A 27,724-nucleotide genomic window follows, 5' to 3' on the forward strand; every position below is an offset into this window, starting at 1 on the left:
CAAGAACCCATGCTAGAATCGAAATAGGTTTTTGTGTGTATTTGAAAAACCTTGAAAACCTTTTGATTGGGTTCCTTAAAAGAAAGAATAATCAAGGATAAGGATCCCCATACCTCTAAGTTGAAAACCCACGAAAATTGAAGAAGAAGCACTCGAAATCTTCAATCCTAGCTCCAACTCCTCTTCTTCCTTGAGTTAGAGAGAAATATATGAAAGGAGATGGGTTTCTTTTTAATTCTTAGAGGAGTGGCTTAAATGAAAGGAATTAAGTCATAAAAAGGTCTTATAGTTGCTAGGAAAGGAATAAAATAACATAGGGTCAATTTTGGAAAAGGACTAAGGACCCATAAAGTCTTAACTTAAAAATTCTACCCCTTCCCGTCTTAGTTCGCCCTTTTTTTTTCAGCCTGACAGTGCTTCAATATTTAGGGCATAACTTTTAATTCCGAAGTCAGAATTGGGCAAACTCGGTGGCGTTGGAAAGAGGACTCAAAGACCTTTAATTGGATAGATAAAAGTCCACCTAATTCATTTTGAGCTAAAAGATATGACCATTTAAAGTTGACCCTTACAACTCACTAGTTCAAATGACTAGTTTCCGGTCGTCACGGTTATTTCTCATCATTTCATCAAGTTCTCAACTCCAAACTCACATGTGAGGCTCTAGTTTCACTAGTTCATTTTTAGGGTCGTTACATCCCTAGGGGGAGATATTGTAACACCTCGCTAATTGAAAGAACTAGAAAGCAGTTAAAAATTGGAAATAGTCATTTTAGGAAAGAATATAAAAATCTGGAAATTTGTTAAGTATGTTAAATTAAGTCTTTGGTCAACTTAAAGCGTCCATAAATCCTAGTTAGGATGACTTAGTTGCGTTTCCAGATATCTTAGGAAATATCATGTAATATTCTTTCCAACGCCGCCGAGTTTGCGCGATTTCGATTTCGTATGACTGAGATATGCCCATTGGAAGTTGGGCTGTCCGAATAAGGAAAGTGTAATTCGTATTTTTGAAGGGTAATTTAGTCTTTTCCTTATCCAATTAATTATATCTGTTTTTAGTAAATTATTTGGGGTTTAAACTGAGTCAGTTCAGTTTACGCAATTAAGAAATAAGCTAGGGCTTTGAGAGAAGAAAAACAAGGAGAAAGGAAAAGAGAAACTCAAGATTCGTAAAGTTATTGTGATTTTTGGTTGTGGAATTCGCCAAGGATTCGATCCTACAAGGTATGTGAGACTTTCATAGCATTGGGTTCATTCACCCACGTGCCAAACATGGTTAGTTCAGCGAAATTAGTTCTAAAAAGGTTGAAAGTTTGATGTTCTTGATATGTATATCTTGAATTTGTTTTTGTTCTTGAATTCGGCTGAATGGAGAAGTTTCTGAGATCTTTACATTGAGTTTTAGAGTTGTTTTGAGTTAGGTTCTTGGGTACATATGTTGGGTAACTGAATCTAAAAAGAATTTGAGAAAAATAGTCGAGTTTAGGTGAATTGGGACTGGAAAACGAAGAAGAAAAAAGTCGAGCAGGTTTTGGCACGCAAGTCTGCGTCGCGGACTTGCTCCCCCAGTGAACAAAAATCAGCTCCGCGTTGCGATTAGTATGCTGACTCCTCTATTTCAAAATTAAATTTCATGATCAAGTAATTAAATGCAACACCGCATTGCAGACTTGTTTCCAGACAGTTATTTCTTGATCTTTTCTCATGTTTAGCTAACTAAAAACATTCCTAAACATCATGAGATCGCTCCTATCACAAATCACAATCCTTGAATCCATAATTCAATTCAATGAAAGTTAAGAGTCAAGTTAAGTAAAGTTAAGAGTCAAGTTAAGAGAACCTTATAATGTTTTCAAAAGTATTTTACAAACGTTTTAACTTTGTTTTAAGACTTAATTTTTGAGTTAACCAAGGTGTAAAGAGTTGAGTTCATTTCTCAAAAAGCTATAAGGGAACTAAGTATTCCTAAGAGTTTAAAATGTTTTCGCATTTGAGCAAGAAAGGGAACACAGATTCCAAGATAGCTAAGCTAAGTTTTGAGTAATTATCTCAATCCAAAGAAACAAGTTTGTTTTAAAAACATATGAGCTAAGTATATTTTGGGAATAGTATTGAGCACCGATATGGGGATGCGAGTTCATATTAACTCAAGTCTCCATAAACCATGTAGCCATCATGGGTAGTAAAGGATCATACTTTTTAGATGACTTCTTAAGTTGCTTTTTAGCATAGACTAGTGGATCCACTTAGTTAAGGCGTCCTATATGACGACAAAGTATAGGAAAGTTCTGGTAGCGTGGGCAAGACAATGTATCATTACTTAGGCTCATAGTGGTGGTTGTCGGTTAGAGAAACTCCCACAATAGTATTTGTATTTTTATATACATCAGATATATTTGTATTTTCATATACAAAAAGAGTTCATATTGTATCTTTGCATACATATAGAGTTATTATTGTATTTCTAAATACACAGAGTTGAAAACCATGTTTTAAATCCTTTCTTTATACTGCATAGATTTACAGTGCTTTATATTGAAATGAATTCTGTTATGTTGAGTTGAGTTGAGCCAGGTAAGTTCTTCAGTTCCTTTCAAGTTTATGTCTTGTTTAGCATTCTAACTCGCATACTCGTACAATCTATATACTGATGTCAGTTGGCCTGCATCATTTTATGATGCAAACGCAGGTAACAAGGATCATCATCCAGCGCATCGTTGATCCAGTTGAGCACTCAGAGTCGGTGGTGAGCCTCCTTGCTTTTCGGAAGATCCCTTTTATTGCTTTTAGTATTTTAGTTCATTAGCATGTTGTGGGTTTTGTCTTGATATCCATCTGAGTTGTTTAGAGGTTTCATAGATATACAGTCAGTTCTTTTGTCATTATCTTGTAATTGACTTATGTTTAGATTTGAGTTGCCACTTTGGCTAAGTTAAGTGTTTATTTCTAAAACATTATGAGTTTAGTTTGGGACACTTGAGTTATCTTGCATTTGAGTTCTTTTCTTGATGCTTAAATTCTTCCGTTGCGTAAGTAAGCCAGACCAAGGGTTCACTTGGGTCCAGCAGTGGTTGTCGAGTGCCGGCCACATCCGGGCTGTAGGCTCGGGGTGTGACATGTTCCTTCTTCATTTTCTAACTTCAATTCGCCTAAACTCGGTTCTTTTTGTCAAATTCTCTTTAGATTCAGATACCCATCATATGTACACAAAAATCTAATCAAACACAACTCTAAAATAGATCTTAAACTCTCAAGAACTCCTCAATCTCATCCCAAATTCAAGAACAAAAGCAATTCAAGAAGATAACTCAAGAACATCAAAGTCTCAATCTTTTAGGAAGAAAATCATACTAGAATAAACATGTTTGGCGCGTGGGTGAACGAACCCAATGCTATGTGAACTGTCATACCTCGTAGGGATCAACCCTTGGCGAAATCCTCAAGTAAAACTTCAAGAACTTGGCGATTCCTTGCCTCTTCTCTTCTTTCTCTTCTTCTTTTCTCTTTTCTCAAAACCCTAACTTGTTTTTCAAAAGCGTAAACTGAATCCAACCAGTTTAGACCCCAAATTAATTACCAAAAACGAAATTAATTAATTTGGGTAAGGAAAAGACCAAACTACCCTTTGAAAATCCGGTTTTGACTTTTCTTAACTAGACAGCCCAACTTCAAATGGGCATAGCTCCGTCATAAAAACACAAAATCGTGCAAACTTGGCAGCGTTGGAAATATAATTCAAAAATCTTTCATACGGTATATTGTAGAACAACTAACTCATCTTCAGCTAGGAGTTATGGTCGTTTGAAGTTGACCCAAAACTCAAACTTAAAATAATTTAACCAATTTTCCAGATTTTCATTCTTTCCAAAACTGATTCTTTCTAATTCTAGTTCTTTCTAGTTACGAGGTGTTACAATATCTCCCCCTTGAGAACATTCGTCCTCGAATAACCTTACTCTTAGTAGTCTAAGGCCGTAACATCAAGCATGAAGTTCAAACACCCAACAAGCACAATGCAATAACAACATGCCGACTTCTAAATAAAATGCCAAGAAAAGGATTAGTACCTTAATTTGGAACTTCTCTGGATTCGAAGAGATGTAGGTATCTCTTCTTCATATCCTCCTCATCTTCCCAAGTAGCTTCCTCAACAAACTGATTTCTCCAAAGAACTTTGACTGATGCTACCTCTTTTGTTCTTAACTTGTGAACTTGGCGCTCTAGAATCTGAATAGGAATCTCCTTATAAGATAAGCAATCCTTGATTCCAATATCTTCAGTTGGCATGATCAATGAAAGATCGCCTATACACTTTTTCAACATGGAGACGTGGAACACTGGATGGACTGGTGCTAATTCTTGTGGTAGCTCCAACTCATAAGCTACATTGCCAATCCTTTTCGATATTCTGTAAGGACCAATATATTGAGATTAAGCTTCCCCTTCTTACCAAATCTCATAATAACCTTCATGGGTGAAACTTTCAAGTAGACCCAATCATCTACTTCGAACACTAATCCTCTTTTTCTAACATCAGTGTAGGATTTCTGACGACTCTGCGCTGTTTTCAAATTTTCTTGAACAACTTTCACTTTCTCCATAGATTGATGAACTAAGTCTGGTCCTATCAACCCAATTTCACCAACTTCAAACAATCCAATTGGAAATCTGCATCTTCTCCCATAAAGAGCCTCATATGGAGCCATTGGGGTGCTAGCATGATAACTATTGTTGTAGGCAAACTCAATAAGAGGTAAGTGATCATCCCAATTACCCTTGAAATCAGTCACACAATCGACCTTGATACTTCAATACACCATCTCCCCCTTGTTCATAAGTCATTACTTTTTGCTTTTGACCATTTGCCTTCAATTCATGCAAAATTGGGTCTTAGTCTTGTTTCTCTTTAACTTTAGACACTAAAGATGATTCAGCCACATTCATCACCACTACTACTCCTTCTATGTAATATTAAAAGGAATCCTAATCGTGCCAGTTTGGGCACATCTTTTGCTAACTCTCTCTGTTTATCCTCATTACTACCCATAGATAACCTACTCAAGGCATCATCAACAACAATAGCCTTACTTGGGTGATATAGAATACTCATGTAAAAATCTTTGAGATTCTAGCCACCTCTTATGATCGGTGAACACATCCACATGAACACCATAAAGATAATGACGCCATGTTTTCAAAGCAAATATTATGGCAGCCAACTCTAGATTATGTGTTGGGTAATTCTATGCGTGAACTTTCAACTGTCTGGATGCATAATCTATAACTTTGCCATTCTGCATTAACGAACAACCAATCCAACTCTGGACGCATCATCATACACAACAAAGTCTAGCATCCCTTCTGGTAAGGTCAATACTAGGCAGTAGTCAACCTCTTTTTCATTTCATAAAATCTTTTCTCACAAGTTTCGGACCATTGAAACTTATATGTTTTTTGAGTTTTCTTGGTCAAATGGGATGGAATAGATGAGAGCACCTCTACGGACCTTCTATAATATCCAGGCAACCCCAAGAAACTCCTAATATCAGTTGGAGATGTGGGTCTAGGCCAATTCTGCACTGTCCCTATTTTCTGAGTATCAACTCTATTTCCATCACCGAAAACCATGTGGCCTAAGAATGCCACAGACTCAAGCTAAAACTCACACTTAGAGAACTTGGCATCCAACTCTCTATCCTTTAGAGTTTGGAGAACTATTCTGAGATGGCTAGCATGATCTTCCTCATTCCTCGAATAGATTAGTATGTCATCAATAAACACGATAACAAACATGTATAAATAAGGCTTGAATACTCTATTCATAAGGTCCATAAATGTAACACCCCATATCCGAAAATAAAGATTTCAAATTTTTGGTGTTACAGGTGGCACTCACGAACACCATCCACGGACCGTAGATGGACTCACGGTCCGTGGTTCGTGATAGAAAACTTCCCCAGAACTCAGTCAGAAAATTTGGCTAAGTCCCGACTCACGGACAGACTCACGGTCCATAGATCAGACCACGATCCGTGGTCTGTGTTCGTGGATCGAGACTTCCCTTACCAGCCTCTGACATAAACTATGGTCGACCAGCACGGACCGTCATTCGATCCATGGTCCATAGGTCTGACCGTAGCTGAGGTTAGCAGCTAGTTAGATAAAAAATATTGATGGGTCAACTTAAGATGGTCATAACTCTTACCACAAAATGAATTATGCGTACCATGACCTATGGTTAGATAAATAATTGAATTATCTTTCCAACACTACCAAGTTTGCTAAATTCCGACCTCCGAGTAAAAAGTTATGCCCATTTTAGTGAAGCCCTGTCGGGCAGACTCGACCTACGGACCCAATCGACGGACCGTAGGTCCATTCCGTCAGTCACTCCGATAGCAGTTAATTCAGGGGTGTTTTGGTCTTTTCCTATTTCATTTAACCCCTAAGATACGTCGNGTAGACCCAATCATCTACTTCGAACACTAATCCTCTTCTTCTAACATCAGTGTAGGATTTCTGACGACTCTACGCTGTTTTCAACTTTTCTTGAACAACTTTCACTTTCTCCATAGATTGATGAACTAAGTCTGGTCCTATCAACCCAGCTTCACCAACTTCAAAACATCCAATAGGAAATCTGCATCTTCTCCCATAAAGAGCCTCATATGGAGCCATTTGGGTGCTAGCATGATAACTATTGTTGTAGGCAAACTCAATAAGAGGTAAGTGATCATCCCAATTACCCTTGAAATCAGTCACACAATCTACCTTGATACTTCAATACACCATCTCCCCCTTGTTCATAAGTCATTACTTTTCGCTTTTGACCATTTGCCTTCAATTCATGCAAAATTGGGTCTTAGTCTTGTTTCTCTTTAACTTTAGACACTAAGGATGATTCAGCCACATTCATCACCACTACTCTTCCTTCTATGTTATCTATTAAAAGGAATCCTAATCGTGCCAGTTTGGGCACATCTTTTGCTAACTCTCTTTGTTCATCCTCAACATGGGTGGTACTACCCATAAATAACCTACTCAAGGCATTATCAACAACAATAGCCTTACTTGGGTGATATAGAATACTCATGTAAAAATCTTTGAGTAATTCTAACCACCTACTCTGTCTGAGATTAAGCTCTTTCTAACTAAACACATATTGAAGACTCTTATGATCGGTGAACACATCCACATGAACACCATAAAGATAATGACGCCATGTTTTCAAAGCAAATATTATGGCAGCCAACTCTAGATGATGTGTTGGGTAATTCTATGCGTGAACTTTCAACTGTCTGGAGGCATAAGCTATAACTTTGCCATTCTGCATTAACGCACAACCCAATCCAACTCTGGACGCATTATAATACACAACAAAGTCTAGCATCCCTTCTGGTAAGGTCAATACTGGGCAGTAGTCAACCTCTTTTTCATTTCATAAAATCTTTTCTCACAAGTTTCAGAACATTAAAACTTATATGTTTTCTGAGTTATCTTGGTCAAATGGGATGGAATAGATGAGAACCCCTCTACGGACCTTCTATAATATCCAGGCAACCCTGAGAAACTCCTAATATCAGTTGGAGATGTGGGTCTAGGCCAATTCTGCACTGTCCCTATTTTCTAAGTATCAACTCTATTTCCATCACCGGAAACCATGTGGCCTAAGAATGCCACAGACTCAAGATAAAACTCACACTTAGAGAACTTGGCATCCAACTCTCTATCCTTTAGAGTTTGGAGAACTATTCTGAGATGGCTAGCATGATCTTCCTCATTCCTCGAATAGATTAGTATGTCATCAATAAACATGATAACAAACATGTATAAATAAGGCTTGAATACTTTATTCATAAGGTCCATGAAAGCTGCAGGTGCATTGGTTAAACCGAACGACATGACCATAAACTCATAATGACCATAACGGGTCCTGAAAGCTATCTTTGGAATATCACATTCCCTTACTCTTAACTGATGGTAGCCAAATCTGAGGTCTATCTTAGAGAAACAAGTGACACCCTGAAGTTGATCGAATAGATCATCAATTCTCGGAAGATGATACTTATTCTTGATGGTAACTTTGTTCAACGGACGGTAATCTATACACATCCTAAGGAACCGTCCTTCTTTCTCACAAACAAGACCGGAGCTCCCCAAGGTAAGACAATTGGTCGAATGAAACCCTTATCTAGGAGATCTTTCAACTACTACTTCAACTGTTTTAACTATGCTGGTGCCATTCTATATGACATAGTAGATATAGGACGAGTATCTGGAAGAATGTCTGTATCGAAGTCTATTTCTCTCTCAGGAGGGACTCCGGAAAGATCATCTAGAAAGAATTTTGGAAACTCTTTTACTAATAAAACTGACTGAATGATAGGTATCTCAACACTAGAGTCATTAACTCGGAATAAGTGATAGACACACCCCTTGGAAATTAACTTTCTTGTGTTAAGGTACCAAATAAAATGACCCTTAGGCACTACTGAACTGTTTTTCCACTATATAATTGGCTCATTAGGAATCTGGAACTTGACAACTCGAGTTCTACAATCAATTGGGGCATAACATGCATGAAGTAAGTCCACACCAAGAATGACATCAAAATCTATCATTTCTAACTCAACTAAATCAGCCATGGTGTTCTTGTGATTGACAGAATCGGGACAATCACGATAGACACTTTCTGCTAGAATAGACTCACCAACAGGTGCAAAAATACTGAAGGGTTCACTAAGTTGCTTAGGAAGAATATTAAAATTCATCGCTACATACGGAGTTACAAAGTATAAATTCGCTCCTGGATCTAGCAAAACATAAACATTTAATTTAAGGACTTAGATCATAGTAGTGACAACATCTGGCGAATCCCCTTGCTCTTGGCCACTAGTGATAACATACAAATGGCTTTCTTCTCAGCCTGCCCCTGAATTAGCTCTTCTAGATGCAACTATAATGGTGGAGCAACTCATGAAGATTGGGCTCTATTGCCCTGATTCCTATTACCTTGGCAGTTCTTAGGGAACTCTTTCATGAAGTGACCCTCTTGTCCACACTTGAAACAACCTGTGGAGCCAGCACGACAACATCGCTGAGTGGTTCCTACCACACATAGCACATGCAGGAGGCTCACTACCTCCTTGTGCCATACTACCCTGAGAATAAGCAGGTTTAACTCTGTAATTCTGATTAATGTACACACTCTTGTTCTTTGGTGCAGGTGTACTAGAGATGATGTAGCATGTCCTTTCTACTTATGTTGGAAAGAAGACCGGTTCACATTACTCTTTCGGTGCCTAGATTCATTCCCTGATGCCTTAGCCCTCTTATTCTTAAACTCTTCTCTATTCCTTAGCTTGTCCTCCTTAAATTGTTGCACATGGATCATCAGCCCTACTATGCCTATGTCACCTATCAACATAGATGTCTTGCCTTCCTGGCTTGATAGGCAAGATAACCCAAAAAGGAATAAACTCTTTCTGCTTCTCATGTCAGCAACAATCTATTTGCTTCTCTTAGCTCACGGAGAAAAGAAACACCCCATGAAAGCACTCTAAAAAATAGTCCAACTCACAATCGACTATGTGCAAGCACGAGTTAGAAAGAAACTGTATAGAGATGAACTCTATCGCACTAAATGAGTATGAAAGAAGTGAAGGAATTACCCAAATGTTACAGCCTCCTAATTATAGATGTGGCGTACTTCACATAGATAACTAGGACTCTACAAACACAGATTTATAGACTTCCTAGGAATTTTGAAATTTGTGATCTGATACCAATTTTGTCAGGCCCCGAGCCTACACCCTGGGCAGGACTGAGACTCGAGAACCATTGCTGGCCCCAAGCGAACCCTTGGCCTGCCTTACTTACTCAGCGGAAGACTTAAAGCATTAAGAAAAGAATTCAAATGCTAAATAACTCGAGTGTCAAAAACTGAACTCATAATGTTTTAAAAATAAACATTTAACTTAGCCAAAGTGGCAACTCAAATCTGAACATAAGCCAATATCAAGATAATGGAAAATGAACTAACTAATTGTCTATCTACAAAGCCTCTAAACAACTTAGATGGATATCAGGAGAAGACCCACGACATCCTAATGAACTAAAATGATAAAGTAATAAAAAGGGGGATCTTTCGGAAGCAAGGAGGCTCACCAAAAACTCTGGAGCTCAACTAGAATTAACGATTTGCTGGATACTGATTTAGGTTACCTGTTACTGCATCATAAGAAGATGCAGGCCAAATGGCATCAGTATATTTAATGTACGAGTATGCGAGGTAATTCTAAAACAAGACATAAGCTTGAAAGGAACTGAAGAAACAAACCTGGTCTCAACTGAACTGAACTGATTTTAATATAAAGTAGTATAAATAAGTGTAGTATAAAGAAAAGTTTTGAAACATGGTTTTCAACTCTATGTAATTAAAAATACAATAATAACTCTGTATGTATGCAAAGATACAATATTTCTGATGTATATAAAAATACAAAATACTGCTATGAAAGTTTCTCTAACCGTCAACTATCACTTAAGAGCTATCATGATGATACAACATTTTGTCTCACGCTGCCAGGGCCGTCCTATACCCTGCCATGAGTATAGAACCTGAACTACTAAGTGGATCCACTAGTCTATGCTAAAAAGCACTAAGGAATCATCTAAAAAGTATGACGCTTTTCTACCCATGGTGGCTACATGGTTTATGGGGGCTGTAAGTTGTCTGAACTCTCCCCCATATCAGTGCTCAATACTATTCCCAAAATATGATAGTAGCTCTTATGTTTTAAGAACATACTTCTTTCTGTGATTTGAGATAATTGCTCAAAACTTAGCTCAAAGGATATCTTGAAAATCAAAGTTTCTGCTCTTGCTTATTCATGAAAGCGCTTACTCTTTAACTGAAAACTAGCTCAAAGTGTCTTTGGAAAGCTCAGTTTCCTTTCTTATTTAAATGTGAAAACATTTGCTCTTACTGAAAACTATCTCCAAGGCACATTGGAAATCAACGTTTCATTTTCTTGTTTAAATGTGAAAACATTTTAAACCCTTATGGAATACATAGTGCCCATGTACTTTTGAAGAAATGAACTTCAATATTTCCTCTTTACTCTTTACTCAAGTTGAACTCAAGTCTTAAAACAAAGTTAAAACGTTTGTAAAAGACTTTTGAAAAACTCTATGAACTTCTCTTGACTTGACTCTTAACTTCTCTTAACTTGACTCTTAACTTTCCTTGAATTGAATGATGGATTCAAGGAATTTGATTTGTGAATGGAAAGATCTCATGATGTTTAGGAGTGTTTTTAGATATTTAAACATGAGAAAAGATAAATAAATCATTGTCTGGAAGCAAATCCACGACGCGGAGATGCATTTAATTATTTGTTCGCGAAATAACTTTTGAGGAAGAATGGTGAGTGACCTCTCCTCGATGCGAGGATGATTTTTCCAATCCTGACAAATAGGTCCGTGGTAACCAGATTTGCTCGACTTGTTCCTTCTTCATTTTCTAACCCAAATTCGCCTAAACTTGGTTCTTTTTCTCAAATTCACTTTATATTCAGATACCCATCAGATGTACACAAGAATCTAATGAAACACAACTTTAAAATTGACCTTAAACTCTCAAGAATTCCTCAATCTCATCCCAAATTGAAGAACGAAAGCAATTCAAGAATATAACTCAAGAACATCAAAGACTTAATCTTTTAGGAAGAAAATCATACTAAAATAAACATGTTTGGTGTGTGGGTGAACGAACCCAATGCTATGTGAACTCACATACCTCTTAGGGATCAACCCTTGGCGAAATCCTCAAGCAAAACTTCAAGAAATTGGCGATTCCTTACTTTTTCTCCTCTTCTTTTCTCTTCTCTCAAAACCCTAACTTGGTTTTCAAAAGCGTAAACTGAATCCAATCAGTTTAGACCCCAAATTAATTACCAAAAATGAAAATAATTAATTGGGGTAAGAAAAAGACCAAAATCCGATTGACTTTGCTTAACTTGACAACCCAACTTCAAAAGACCTATCTCCCTCATAAGAACTCAAAATCGCACAAACTTGGTGTTGTTGGAAGGATAATTCAAAGATATTTCCTACGGTATCCAGTTTCACACCTAAATCGTCCAGAGTTATGAGTTATGGTCGTTTGAAGTTGACCCAAAACTGAAACTTAACATAATTTAACCAATTTTCCAGATGTTCATTCTTTCCAAAAATGACTCTTTCTAATTCTAGTTCTTTCTAGTTACGCGGTGTTACATCAAGGTTATGCCATTTTGTAGTCTTACACGTAGTTTTAACGCAATAAAGCTCCATCAATTCTTGAAGTTCTTACTTGAGCATGCAATAAAGCCCGATAAATTTGTTAATGTACTATAGCATAAGGCCTACAACTGTTGTTCTACTAATACCCCAAATCTAATGAATGATTTGTTAGCTTTTCCAACAAGTGCAATTATTTTCTTTCGGACCAAGTAGTCATAATGTTTTCTATTCCTAGTTTGTTTCTTTTATTTTTGTTGTCATTTTCTTTTGTTTTAAAAAGGATAACTTGTTATGAAAATTAATTGTTTTGTTCCAGCCATCAATTAGAACAAAAAACAGTTGATCATCCCTTTACCCATGGTTTGTGCTCGTAAAAAGGAGAGCTAGTTTTCATCTCCCTCTAAAAGGATAAAATCAATTTTTTTGGGAGTGGACTAGCTAGCTGGGCGGCCTACATTGATTATCACTCTTGCTAGTTGGGCTAGAAGTTGACAAGATTACTAGATATTGTGGTTACTTGGGTTGGGAGCCTGACTTTTGTTTCTTGGGTTTGGATTTGTGGTGCCTTTGTCTCTCGTAGACTTAGTTACTCTTTATACCTGTCAGGCTTACGGGGGTCTATTTGAGTTTCATTTAAACATCTTCATGACTATACATTCTAAGCTTATAAGGGTCCAGTTAGGTTAAGTCTAGATGTACTTAGATTAACTTTCAATATGCTCGTCTGCTTTCATTCATATCTGTTTTCACCTCCGATGTGTTACCATAGTATTCGTTCTTTCTCAACCGACTTGGGATTAGGGTTATTCAGGATAGATACTTTTTGTGATTCCTTGTGAGGGGACGTTGATTCACGGTGGTTTATTATTGATTGATCTGATATTCGACATCCATGTGGGAGTCAACACAACTCAGGACACTATTTCTAGGTGGATCGATTTTNTTTTTTTTTGATGCGGCGTGTTATGTGTTCAACATTTGATATATAACCTGTTATTAAGTGTATCTGATTCCCCTGTTTTAACCCTTACCTCAATTTCGTTTTTGTATGTCTCTGGGCAGTAGGCATAATTCAAGCATCAGTGGAGTTGTTTGAATGTTACGTGTTGATCATTATATACATTGACTTGATTTTGTATCCTTATAACTTGCCGAATCTATGCTTTGCTTTACTTGCAATGGTTGATTTCACTTAGTCTCCACTTTGAGTGTTCTAACTATGTAGCTCTATTTTCATCACTGTTTGTTTGAATCATAACTTGAATGTTGGCAGTGTTTCTCTTGTATTTAAGATGCTCATATCGTTAATGTAAACTCAAGTTAGAATCGGCTTAGAAAAGCATAAGACATGTCATATTGCTGCTTTGAAGTTCTGCAACACGATTTCATAAGATGTTTAGCCTGATTTATGTTGTTCTCTGTTGCTAGGTGTCATTCAAGTTTAGGCCGATGTGTTATATCTTAGAAATTCCCTACATTATCTTGTTGTTTTGAGAGTTCGATTTCGCTTAAAATTTGAGGAGTATCGATTCTAAACTTTGTTTATTTCTTTAAGTGTAACCAAGCTTTTTGTTAAAAAATTCCCTTTTCTTTAAGTATGGCTGCAGGTTCATTTATAGTATGAGATTAATTTCATCTCTTATGTTGACCTATTGTGGATGGTAGTTTCCTCATAACATACTCTATTCTTGCTAAATGTTGAAGCTATGTTTACTTCTCCATTGACAGCTGTAGGACTCTTCTTCCTCTACAAGCCGTTCTCTGTAAACGATAGTTCTCGCTAAAAAATAGCGTTGAAACATTCGTCTCCTTCAAGTTATTTTTCTTAGTTTTATCAACAAAAAAAAAAAGAAACTGTTTAAATATGTTCAGAAAATGTTCATCAGCTTAAAATTTTTTCTCATTTAAGAATAATTCTATAAAGTTGCCCTTGCTGCCTCATTTTTTTTCTTTTTTAAGAACTCTTATAGTATTTGTTTTCCTTAGTTTTGTTAGAACTCAACCAATGACATAGCAAATACATATGTGAACTTGAGATATGGAAATTGCTGTACCTTTTGTGAATCTAATTAATCTGTGGATGCAAGTTTATAGTAGGTAAATACCTGTATGCTTATTTTTGGTTATGTGTTAAATTTAACAAGATGGTGGTTAAGCATATTTGATATTTTGAAGTCCTGTTAGCATAACTTTTGTCTTCTGTCAAAGTTCTCTGTAAAGAGACCAACGCAAAGTCCTCTCCTCTCTATTTTATTTCCATTGTTGATGTTTAATATGTTAAATTCTTTCTTCTCTGATTTGACTCTCTAAGTATAACGTGGGGGTTGTCGGCTTGTAATGAATGTTTACTAGACATTGTCAAGGCTCATATGAACTAATCGATTCAATTAGTACTCTAGTATAATCATTTTTGACTTGTTTCATCTTTTCTGGTGAATATTTTTTCCCTTGCCTCATAGTATTGTTAGTCGGGTCATTATTCGCCGTATTTAAATGCTCTTAGCACTTCTAAGTTTCTATTTTGTTCTTGTTTCGGGGTGATTAACTCGGCTGAACTTACACTTTGCTCTTTTATTACAACTTGTGTGATTATCAAATTTAAGCATATAGAATAGTTGATATGAATCAGGATATCTTTTCATGGCAGTCACATTTTGAGTGTGTGTGTGTGTGTTTTTTTAATGCCAAATGCAGGTAGGAAGACATCATTTTCATATAAGTTTATATTAAACCTACCTTGATTATATAACGGACATTTGTTGGTTGTTTGATTATTTTTGAATCCTAAAGTGTTAACTAGTTGCTGGAAAATCTGTCTACAAGCTGATTTTGAATTTTCCCTCTTTCTGTATCCGAAAATAAATAGGACACCTCGGAATTTTATAGTAATAGGAACTAGCAAGGAATGGCTGTTAATTTCATTATTAAGTTCTACATGTGTTAACAAGTTCAAAGATTTTTTTAAATGGTATTGTGTATCCCTAAGTTCCCCGGCTGTTGTTGCACGTTTCAGTTGGTACACAACTGTATTTTTTTCATATGAATTAGATAGCTTTAAGTTTACTTTAGCTTTGTCTAATACATGGTAGGATAATTTATAGTATCCTTCACTTATCCCTTTCTTTACGAAACCATGTGTGCTAATACTTTTTGCTATTTTTTTTTATCTTATTCTTTTGTACATGTACACTCGGGAGCACTTTTGGAGTTGTGATGCGACTCCATTCATCTGTCCCAAATCAGATTTGTGCTCATCGATACATTATCAGCCCATGTCTAGCAACCTTTATTGCATCAATAGTGTCCAACGCTTCCTTCTCGCTTCAAAGTTTCATGTGCTTTATATACATATATGTGTTGCTATTTTTGACTAACATTTTCCATATTAATGTTTTTCATATTTGTATTTATGCTTGCTTTATTTTTTTTTTGGGTTTATAGTAACCAATTGAGAATGATAGTAAGACGTAGTCATTCATCTCATATCCCTCTAGATATTGTGTTTCAGTATGACCATTTTGCTTAGGACGACGCTTTCTAACGAAGTGTTCATTTATTACTTAACATATCTTTTGGTCATGAAAGCTTAACCTTTCAGAAAGAGTGAACTTGAGAATACACTTTTTTAAAAAAAATTAGAATGTATTCATTTAAGAATTTTTAATAAAAGTTGAAACATAATTTTTAGCAACTTAATGAATGCAGATTTTTAGGTTCAAAAGTGCAGATTTTTTACTTGAAAATTGCTGGTTTTGTAAGTTAAAACACTGCACCTCTTAACAGCCTTTACAATGCAGATTTTTAGTGCAAAAATGTGTGTATTTTGGAACAAAAAAATGGTTTGTTATGAGAGTTTTCATGAGGCAATATTTTGGGTTAAAAAATGATGCATTTTAGCTCTAAAAGGGTGCAGATTTTTGAAATTAAAACATCACGTTTTAGGGTGCTTCAAAGTATAAGAAGTCATGTATTAAAAATCATTACCTTGATGGCAAGAATACATATTTTTTAGAACTTATAAAATAAGAATGTAAGTTGTTAGATAAGTCACAATAATCAGGCCTACTTTATATCCTTTTGACATCACCCCTTTATGAATAAATTATATTTACTATTATTACTATCTCTATTTTTTGAATCACATATTGCTAAAATATTGTAATCTCTTAACATGTTATTTCAAGATTTTAGATATGCCGACAAGTTCAAAAACAAAAGACAAGGTACATAGATATATATGTCATACGCAGAAAGGTACAAATTCTATATTTTGAGTTTTTCTCTATACGTAACTTATTATTCTGTTACACTTCATATTATTTTTTCTCATATCTACTATCACTTTTACAAATGGTACTTTTTTATAACTTATAAATCCATACACTTTAATATACACATTATTTTCTTACAACATATTTACACCCAATTTTATTTATTTTCTTTTATGTCTTAATTCTATATATAATTAAAACAACAAATTTTTATATTCTTTAAACTCAACATTTATTTTGGATACATTTATATAAAACACAACTATATTTTTTAATTATATAAAATTGTCATACATGTTTAGCATATTTATTTATTTTTTACCGTATGATAAACATACTACTATTATTTTATTTAATAGACATGTATATGTCGTACCTTGTATTTTACTCTTTTTTTTCTTAAACTAATAAAATTTACTTACCATTGATTTTAAATCAAATAAATAAACAAGTTTTCCTAATTATTTTTTTCCTAAATTGAATTTCAGGACTAACTTCAGAGAGGTTCTAATGGATGCTTAATATCTTCCCCTCGAGTTACCAAAACCCTTACTCAGAATCTCACTGGTTTCACAAATCAAAAACAGAGTTTACATTTATATAAAATGGTTTTCCTAATATTTTTCTTAAGATTTAGGTGGTGACTCTAAAACAAACGACAAACATTTTTTCCAAAATCAGAGTGAGCCATATTATGTTGTGAACTGTTTCGGCTGGTTCGAAATAGGGTGCAACAAAGATCATCCTGACGGGGATCGCTATTCACTCGAAGGTGATACATGGTGTTTTGAAATTGTTGCTCCATATGTTGAACATTTAATGATTTCTTGGGTTTTAATCATATGAAAATTAAGCTCAGGGACTTGTTATCTTTGAACCACACAAATCTTGATCTCTACTGTGATGAATTAGATGAAATGAATGAACACATAGAGAAAGATATTTTGTCAAGCGTTCGTTTTGCTAATGAGCTAATATTGTCATCCTAGTTTACCAAGGTCAGTTATCAGTCCCAAATGTCTCCAGTCTTTTCATGTTGATTGTGATTTGAGTTCCTGTTTACTACCTATGAACTTGATTGTACGATGGGGGTCATGATATTTTCAATTAACTTGATTAATTATCTATTGATTCACTTCCTTTTAATTAACTCATATAGTTTTAATTTAGTACATGAGGTTAAATATTAGTTCCTTTTATTGGTCTAAGCTATAAGGTGTTACAAGAATGGGAAATCACTATTGGTTTAGTTTGTAAGAACTTTAAATCAATGTACTTATCTTTATTTTGCCTCATTCTTCTATTCAGGTGATTTCCAATTTAATGTTGGAAGAGGAAGACATCTCCTTACTGTTGGTGGAATGCAGATGGTTGACAACAAGTTCTTGTATTTTAAAACATTCCTTTCCCTAGACAACCCCTAGACTTCAATTTCATTACTATAGTTGTTAAGCTTACCACCTAACCCGATTTGTCCTTGTTCTGTATTTGTAGTACCATGATTTTTTTTAGGGCGAAGACATTGATTTGCTGGAAGACAAGTACCTCTTGTTTGAACAAAACATATTCAAAGTTTCCTTACAGAATTCGAAGAATGTCATAGTTATGCCATATTGTAGTAGTATGCGTAGTTTTGATGCAATAAAGCTCCATCAATTCTTGAGTCCTTACCTGAGCATGCAATAAATCCCGATTAACTTGTTATAGTACTAGAGCATAAGGACTACAACAGTTGTTCTACTAATACCTCAAATCTAATGAAGCACTTGTTAGCTTTTCCAACAAGTGCAATTATTTCCTTCGAACAAATTAATCATAATGTTTTCTATTCCTAGTTTGTTTCTCTTATTTTTGTTGACTTTTTTTTTAATTTTAATGAGGATAACTTGTTATGAAAGTTAAAATTATGTGCTAGCCATTAATTAGAACAAAAAACAACTGATCGTCCCTTAACCTATGGTTTGTGCTTCTAAAAAGGAGAGCTAGTTTGCATCTCCCTGTACAAGGATGGAATCAACCTTCTTGGGAGTGGACTAGCTGGCTAGGCGGCCAAGATTAATTATCACTCTTGCTAGCTGGGCCAGAACTTGGCTGGATTACTAGATATTGTGGTTACTTGGGTTAGGAGCCTGCTATTTGTTTATTGGGTTTGGATTAGTGGTGCCTCTCTCTCTTGTAGACTTAGTTACTCTTTATACCTGTCGGGCTTACGGGGATCTGTTTGAGTTTCAATTTAACATGTGCATGAGTGTACATTCTAGGCTTAAAGGGTTCCATTTAGGTTTAACCTAGATGTACTTAGATTTAACTTTCAATATGCTCGTATGCTTTCTTTCATATCCGTTTGTTACCATATGTTTTGTTCTTTCTCTGGCGGCTTGGGATTAGGGTTATTCAGGCTGGATACTTCTAGAGATTCGTTGTGAGGGGATGTTGATCCACGATGGCTTAGTATTGACTGATCTCATATTCGATATCCTTTTGGGAGTCAACACCACTTGGGACACTCTTTCTAGTTGGATGTCTTTGAAGTGGTCTGTCTAGATAGACATCTTTTTGGAGTCGACATGCCCTTATGTCAGTCTTGCTAGTTGGGCTGGGTGTGGACTAGCTGGCTGGGTAACCTAGATTGATATCACTCTTGCTGGCTGGGCTGGAAGTTGACTAGATTACTAGATATTGTGGTTACTTGGGTTGGGAGCCTGAATTTTTTTTCTTGGGTTTGGATTTGTGGTGCCTTATTCTGTTGTAGACTTAGTTACTCTTTATAACTGTTGGGCTTACAGGGTCTATTTGATTTTCATTTAAACATGTGCATGAGTGTATGTTCTAGGCTTATAGGGGTCAGTTAGGTTTAGCTTAGGTGTACCTAGATTTACTTTCGGTATGCTCGTATGTTTTCTTTGATATCAGCTTTGACCTCTGTATGTTTCTAGATTCTATCTTTTCATATTGTTTTTAACTTTCTTGCTCAGTCGACACGTGATGTCTAAAAAGTACCCAGTTTTTATACTCATGATACAATCTTAATCTGTTTCGTCATGCAGGTGCGGTGATTTCTTTTGCAATTTGGAAATTAGTGTGAGCACTTGGAGTCTTGCATCAACTTATCTGATTCTGTACTTATTTATCTAGTCTTTTTCATTTTTTAACAAGCTTTGTTTTTGTCCACTTTTGTGATTTTTACTCATATTTTTAGACAACTCTATACTTCTGATTTCTAGGTTACGGGAGGGATCTTTTGTATATAGTTTTTTGTTTGCTCTCGCTTTTGTTTTGTTTGGTGGTTTAGTTTGATTTCTATTTAGTTGTACGTTTATACTTATTGCTTGTTACACATTAGTTTCCCTACTTGAGGGTTATTGTATATGCCTTCATGACTCGAGGAGTCGGGTCATGAAAAGTTCTTATCAGAGCCCTAGATTTTCCTGTCTCACTTGGACAAAGCCAATACAACTTAGAGATTTTTGGATCGATGTGGAGACATTTGTATCCGACTTTAGGAGGCTATAGGGTGTATTTAGGAATTTATCCTCTTTTTTATCGCTTTCATGCAGCGTGTGTGTAGTTGGTTTCTTGAAATCTTACTTGTTTCATTCTTTTTAGTGGATGGCTCATACACACCATACGACAACTTGAGAAAGGGCTCGACCTATACTGCCGGCCATGAGTGCGCGCTAGCCCTGAAGAGAGAGAGGCCTTGAGACATCAACAGACCCTCTAGTAGTTTAAGTTCCAGTTCAATCAGCGAGGTTGAGGTCATCTTAGCCATCACCTGGACCCTCTATGGATCTGTACCTTCATGCAACCATTGTACAACTTCTGATTGTGCTTGGGGCATGCAATAGGCTAGTGATGCAGCTGCACTAGCACCAGAGGATCAACCTACAACAGAGGCACCTCAGGTCCATGTACACCTAGAGGTGCCCAACCTGTGAATGTGGCCGAAGCCTTCTCTTTAAGGAAGAAGATGCTTGGAGTGTTTCTCATGCTCTAACCTCTAAGGTTTTCTGGGGTATGGGTGGGGATACCCACAAGTTTCTTACAACTTTCCATTAACGACATCATATTTTAGGTCTAGTGGAGTCGAGTGGAGCCGAATTAACGGTGTATATTTTAAATGGGTCAGCTAGTAAGTCGTGGCGTACCTTCATTTAGACTAGTTCAGTTAGGTCTCCTCTTTTCACTTGGACCAAGTTTTCTGAGGATTTTTTTTAGCTTGGCTCATCCATCACAACTTCAATGATTGCCTTAAGATCAGTTTTAAAGGTTAGAGAAGTGCTCCCATGAGTGTGATAGAGTATGAGGCGAGGTTCCACAAGCTATTCGGTAGCACTACTATGATTCTCCCTACTAACAAGAAAAGAGTTTAATGCTTTGTCTGTGGGTTATGGCTTCATCGGATGGAGACTTAGTCTATAGTTTATATGGGTCATTTATTTCTCGATGTTGTTGATCACGACCACACTATTGAGTAGCTTAGTCATGAGCCGCAATGAGGCAATGAAAAGGTCTACAATGATGCCAAAATCTTGAAGTTGTTGCTTGATTCAGATAAGTTGGGCATAACACGAGGCAACAACAACGTATGCTCCTTCAGCTATAGACAAGGTGACTGAGTTATGTTTACTAGTTGCTCGTAATACTAAGTATGACCCAAAGAAGTGAACCATTTTAGATGTGTTTTTTCTGCCTACCAAGTAGACTACGTTGTATGCAAATGCAAATCCGACTTGATCAAATGAATCATTTGTAGGATACGAGAGAACCATGCTCATCGTTCGTTTGAGATATCACAAAATCCTTTTTATAGCTTTCAGATAGGATTTCTTTGGAATGATTGGAAGCATGCACAGATTCCCACACTAATTACAATGTTAGGTCTGTTAGCCATTACGTACAGTAGAGATCCGATCATTCTTATATACTTTGTGTCATGCACCAATACCAGGTTCAACTTTATCAAGGTTTGTTGTTGTTGCAATTGGAGTGTTATTCGTCTTTGCTTCATTCTTGTTGAACTGACATATGAGGACTGTTTGATTTGAAGACCCAAGAAGAAGTTGAGCTCTCCCATCATTCTCATTTAAAATTGGTTGCTCACTAAAACATTATGAGTTTAGTTTGAGACATTTGATTTATCTTGCATTTGTGTTCTTTTCTTAATGCTTAAAGTATTCCACTAAGTAAGTAAGCCAGACCAAGAGTTCGGTTGGGGCCAGCAATGGTTCTCGAGTGCCGGCCATGTCCATGGTGTAGGCTCGGGGCGTGAAAAAATGGTATTAGAGCACAGAGTTCAAGATGCCTAGGGAATCTATGAAGCCGTGTCTGTAGAGTCATAGTTATCAGTGTGAAGTGCGTCATATCTATAATTAGGAGGCTGCAACACTTAAGAAAATTTCTCACTTCTTTCACACTCATTCCATGCGTTAGAGTTTGATCTCTAAAAAGTTTCTTCTAATTCATGCTTGTGCATGTTATAAGATACTCATGCCTCCACGAAGATCTGTTAGAGGTCGTCCTGCTAGGCGTAATGTTGAGGAGCAAGAGTTACCAAATGCACCTGAAGTGTAACCTTAAGGGGAAGTCAATAACGCTGAGTCCAGAGAAACAATAAGGATGCTAAGTCGAGTTGTGACTAACAAGGTTGGATAACAAAGATGAGCTAGACAGGAAGTGACTGATAGTTCGAGGATCCGAGTGTTCTTGAGGATGAATCCTCCAAGTTTCATAGGTTCAAGCACCACTAAGGATCCAGAGAACTTTATTGAGGAACTGAAAACGGTATTTGATGTTGTGCGCGTTGCCGATACTCAGCGAGTCGAACTAGCTGCATATTAAATGAAGAATATTGCTAGGACTTGGTTTGACCAGCGGAAGGAGGATAGAGCTGAGGATGCACCACCTGCGAGTTGGGCTTATTCTGAGGAGGCCTTCTTTCAGAGTTTCTTTCCCCGAGAAGTGAAAGAGGCTAAGGTACGGGAATTTCTTACCCTTAAGCAACAATCACTAAGTGTTCATGAGTATGGGTTGAAGTTTACCCAACAATCCCGTTATGCTTCGGAGATGGTTGCGGATATGAGGAGTAGAATGAGTTTGTTTGTTGCTAGGTTGTCCCGTTTATTAAGAAAAGAGGGCAGGGCAGTGATGCTAATTGGGAATATAGATATTTTGAGGTTAGTGGTATATGTGTAGCAGGCCGAGGAAGAGAAACTGAGGGATAGAGAGGAATTCATAAATGAAAAAGCTAAGACAGGAAATGAGTTCGGCAGCAGAAAAGTAATGTGAACCGTTAGTCCTTTCAACAAAAGCAAAAGGGACCTGCTCCATCATCTGCTAGTGCACCTGCACCTAGAAACAAAGGCGAGTATAATAGTTAGAAATCCCAGCAGTTCAGGGCTAGACCTACCTAATTTCAGGGTAGTATGTCACAAGGAGGTAATTGGGCTCCTGCATGTGCCCAAATATTCTATTCATCCAGGTGCCACTAAGATGTACCGCGATCTGCGGGAAGTCTATTGGTGGAATGGTATGAGAAGAGATATAGCAGATTTTGTGGCTAAGTGCCCCAATTGCCAACAAGTCAACCATGAGGTACGACTGAAGAGATTAACATTCCTACTTGGAAGTGGGAAGTGATCAACATGGACTTCATCACAGGTTTACTTCGTACTCGTAGACATTATGACTCTATTTGGGTGATTGTTGATAGGGTTACAAAGTCTTCTCGCTTTTTGGCAGTCAAGACTACAGATTCGGCGGAGGATTACACCAAGCTTTAAATTAATGAGATTGTGAGGTTGCATGGGGTTCCTTTGTCTATCATCTCAGATAGAGGTCCTCAGTTTACATCTCATTTCTGGAAGTCATTTCAGAAAGGTCTTGGTACTCAGGTTAATCTTAGCATAATATTTCATCCCCAGACAAATGGTCAGGCAGAGCGTACCATTCAGAACTTAGAGGACATGTTGAGAGCTTGTGTGATCGACTTCATGGTAGTTGGGATGATCACCTTCCTCTTATTGAGTTCACCTACAACAACAATTACCATTCCAGCATTCAGATGGCCCCTTATGAGGCATTGTATGGGCGTAGATGTAGATCTCCAGTTGGTTGGTTTGAAGTAGGTAAGTAGCCTTGATAGGACCAGATTCGGTCTTTGATGCTATGGAGAAAGTGCAACTCATTAGAGATAGACCGAAGACTGCCCAGAGTCGCCAGAAGTCTTATGAAGATATGAGAAGAAGGGAACTAGAGTTCCAAGTTGATGATTGGGTTTTCCTGAAAGTGTCACCTATGAAAGGGGTGATGAGATTTGGCAAGAAAGGGAAGCTCAGTCCAAGATATGTAGGCCCTTACCGGATCTTGAAAAGGATTGGTAAAGTGGCTTATGATTTAGAGTTGCCAGCAGACTTAGCAGCAGTGCATCCAGTCTTTCACATTTCTCTTTTGAAGAAGTGTGTGGGTGATCCAGCATCTATAGTGCCATTAGAGAGTGTGGCCGTGAAAGATAGTCTCTCATATGAGGATGTACCAGTTGAGATTCTCGATCGTCAAGTTAGAAGGTTGAGAAATAAAGAAGTAGCTTCAGTCAAGGTTTTGTGGAGGAGTCAGTCCGTAGAGGGAGCTACTTGGGAAGCAGAAACAGCCATGAAGTCCAAGTATCTTCACCTCTTTCCTTCCGATTCCATTCCAGCTTGAAGTAATAGTTCCTCATCAGTTTTTCAGTCATTCATGCATAAATTCAGTCTTAGAATCATGTTCCTTCAATTTGTACATGCATTTTCAGCGTATTTGCATGTCCTTGGAACTCAGTTCAGTCAGAAATTCAGTTCTCAGTGTTCAGTGGTAGGGATTGCAGCCCTCTCCCTCCATTTCAGCTAGTTTAGTCTTCATTCGAGGACGAATGGTCCCAAGGGGGAGATAATGTAACACCCCGTATCCAAAAATAGACCAAATTACAGATTTTTGGTGTTTCAGGTGGCACTCACGGCAACATCCATGGACCGTAAGAGGACCCACGGTCCGTCCTGCAGGTCCGTGGTTCGTGTCAGCAAACTCCGCCAGAACTCAGCCATAAATTCAGCTAAGTGTTGACCCACGGCCGGACCTATGGTCTGTAGGTCAGGTCACGGACCGTGGTTCTTATCCGTGGATCGATGCCCCTAAAGCCCAACTTAAGTCCCGATTGATGGTTGACCAGCACAGACGGTCATTCGATGCACGGTCCGTAGGTCTGACTGTAGGTAAGGGTAGCAACCATTTAGATGAAAATTGTGATTGGGTAAACTTCAGATGGTCATAACTTTTAGTACAAAAGAAATTATGAGTCCCATTACCTATGATATGATAGATAATTGAATCCTCTTTCCAACGCCACCGTGTTTGCTAAAATCCAACATTTGAGTAAAAGGTTATGCTCATTTTAGTGAAGCCCAGTCAGGCAGACTCGACCGACGACTCCAATCAATGGACCGTCGACTGACCTAGGGACCGTCAGTCCCGTCCGTCGATCACTCCGACAATAGTTAAGTGAGGGGTCTTTTGGTCTTTTCCTATTTCATTTAACCCCTAAGATATGTCGTTTAGACCCTAAATCATGAGGTTTTAGCCAGTTTAAGCCTAGAAACATTACTAGAACTTATCCAAGTCAAATGATTAATCAAAAACTTAGAAAATTAGAAGTAAGAGAGAAGAAAAAGGTCAAGAACCCCAGTTCAAGAATGCAGCAAGTTTCCATCCATTCCAGCCCCGAAATCGAAAGATTTTTCCGTGGAATTTGTCACCAGGTATGTGGGATTTCACTAGTGGGTTCCTTTTGCTTATTAGGTCCCTCGAATTCAGTCAGATTCTTGATTCCATGATTATGATTAGACCTAGAGTTTCTAGAATTACAACAGATCATCATGAATTACTTATTAACATGTTCCAAATCAGATTATCAATTTATGACACCGTTTCTCGCATAAATTTCAGAACCCTAGCTATGTATTTCTTTAGTTCTTGAATTACACATGCTAGGTTAGATATCTCAGTTATTCAGTTATACATGCCTCAGTTATTAATGCATCATTATCAGATTAATTGTTGCATTCTCAGTTTGCATGTTCAGTTCGAGTTATCCAATAACTTACAAAAATTCAGTCATAATGTGTTAATCACTTAATCTATTGGGAGTAACATAGTACCGAGTTGGACTAGGGTTCAGCGTACCCATATAGTCCCAGAACTACGAGCCACGTAGGTGTAAGTCCCCTCTGTGGGCAACATCAGTTTAGTGATCACGCCAGCATGCCTCTATACCTCTGGCAGGGTATATTGGGTCCTCTCGATGGGGCGTATACATTGGACTACACGTTTAGCTTATGTGGTTTTATGTCGGTTATTAGTAGCTCCCACAGTTCAGTCAGACTCTATTGCATTGATCATATTTCAGTACAATCAGTATTCAGTCTCAGCATGTTATAAATTTGGTCATTGCATTAGTTAGCTCAGTATTTAGTATTTTCAGTATCTATATTATGTTCAAATTATTTCATTGCTTTATTGCTTTGTTCAGTTATATGTTATTTCATCTTTACTCTATCCTGCATGCTCAGTACCTCTCAAGTACTGATGCATAAGTGCGCTACATCTTCTCGTCATGTAGGTTCAGGTTCTCAGCATCCAGATCACGCTTAGATCGATTCCCGACCATCAATTCAGCAGCATTAGTGGTGATTCCTCATTCTTCGAGGACTAGTGACATGTTTATCTTTATTGCTTTTAGTCTTTAGTTTCAGTTTTTTCTAGACCTAGTTGGGCATGTCCCAATATTTTTAGTCAGTTTAGAGGCTTATTTCAGACATAGTTAGATTCAACTTAGTATTGAGTTAATATCTTTTTTGTATTAAACTCATCAGTTATAGTATATGGGTATTCCCCATCTTTTTCATTTTATTTATGATTTAGCTTCCGCATCAGTTTATTATCTTTAGTATGCTCATGATCATGCCAGCAGGGTTAGCTTGGGATCACTTGTGGTCCTAGGTCCCGTGTCCGCGTCTCGGGGCTAGCTTGGGGCGTGACAGCTCTGGTCTTATTTGTGAGAAAGAAAGATGGTTCCCTTAGGATGTGTATAGATTACCGTCAGTTGAACAAGGTTACCATCAAGAATAAGTATCCTCTTCCGAGAATTGATGATCTTTTCGATTAGCTTCGGGGTGCTACTTGTTTCTCTAAGATAGACCTCAGATCAGGCTATCATCCAGTTGAGAGTAACGGAATGTGATATTCCAAAGACAACTTTTAGAACCCGTTATGGTCATTATGAGTTTTTGGTCATGTCCTTTGGTTTGACCAATGCACCTACGGTCTTCATGGACCTTATGAATAGAGTATTCAAACCTTATTTAGATATATTTGTTATCGTCTTCAATGATGACATACTAATCTATTCAAGGAATGAAATAGATCATGTTAGTCATCTCATAATAATTCTCCAAACTCTAAAGGATATAGAGTTGTATGCCAAGTTCTCTAAGTGTGAGTTTTTGCTTAAATCTACGACATTCTCAGGACACGTTGTGTCTGGAGAGGGAATTGTAGTTGATACTCAAAAAATTGAGGCAGTGCAGAATTGGCCTAGACCCATATCTCCAACTGATATAGGGAGTTTCTTTGGTTTGGCTGGTTATTATAGATGGCTCGTAGAGGGGTTCTCATCTATTTCATCCCCTTTGACAAAGTTAACTCAGAAGACAATGAAGTTTCAATGGTCTGAAGCTTGTGAGAAAATATTTCAGGAATTGAAAAAGAGGTTGACTACTGCCCAGCTTTGACCTTACCAGAAGGTACTCAAGGTTTTGTGGTGTATTGTAATGCATCTACAGTTGATTTGGGTTGCGTATTACTTTAGAATGGCAAGATTATAGCTTATGCCTCCAGACAATTGAAAGTTCATGAGAAGAATTACCCTACCCATTACTTAGAGTTGGCTTCCGTCGTATTTGTTTTGAAAATATGGCGTCATTATTTGTATGGTATTCATGTTGATGTATTCACTGATCGCAAGAGTCTTTAGTATGTGTTTAGTCAGAAAGTGCTTAATTTCAGACAACGAAGGTGTTTAGAGTTACTCAAGGATTATGACATGAGTATTCTTTATCACCCAGATAAGGCTAATA

The 27,724-nt window shown here is 37.2% G+C and overlaps 1 protein-coding gene and 2 pseudogenes across 1 annotated transcript in view; 2 read left to right on the top strand and 1 right to left on the bottom strand.

Annotated features, from left to right (window-relative positions):
* The window catches only part of LOC125862275 (anthranilate phosphoribosyltransferase, chloroplastic-like), a 1,111,005-nt gene that overhangs the window by 613,148 nt on the left and 470,133 nt on the right, over positions 1-27,724 (bottom strand). The gene's annotated exons all lie outside the window — the stretch shown is intronic.
* On the top strand, positions 12,653-12,713 carry LOC125863483 (U6atac minor spliceosomal RNA; annotated as a pseudogene).
* LOC125863469 (U6atac minor spliceosomal RNA) lies at positions 18,523-18,669 on the top strand (annotated as a pseudogene).

The sequence above is a fragment of the Solanum stenotomum genome, chromosome 4, assembly GCF_019186545.1.
Source record: "Solanum stenotomum isolate F172 chromosome 4, ASM1918654v1, whole genome shotgun sequence".
NCBI classification, from domain to species: Eukaryota; Viridiplantae; Streptophyta; class Magnoliopsida; order Solanales; family Solanaceae; genus Solanum; species Solanum stenotomum.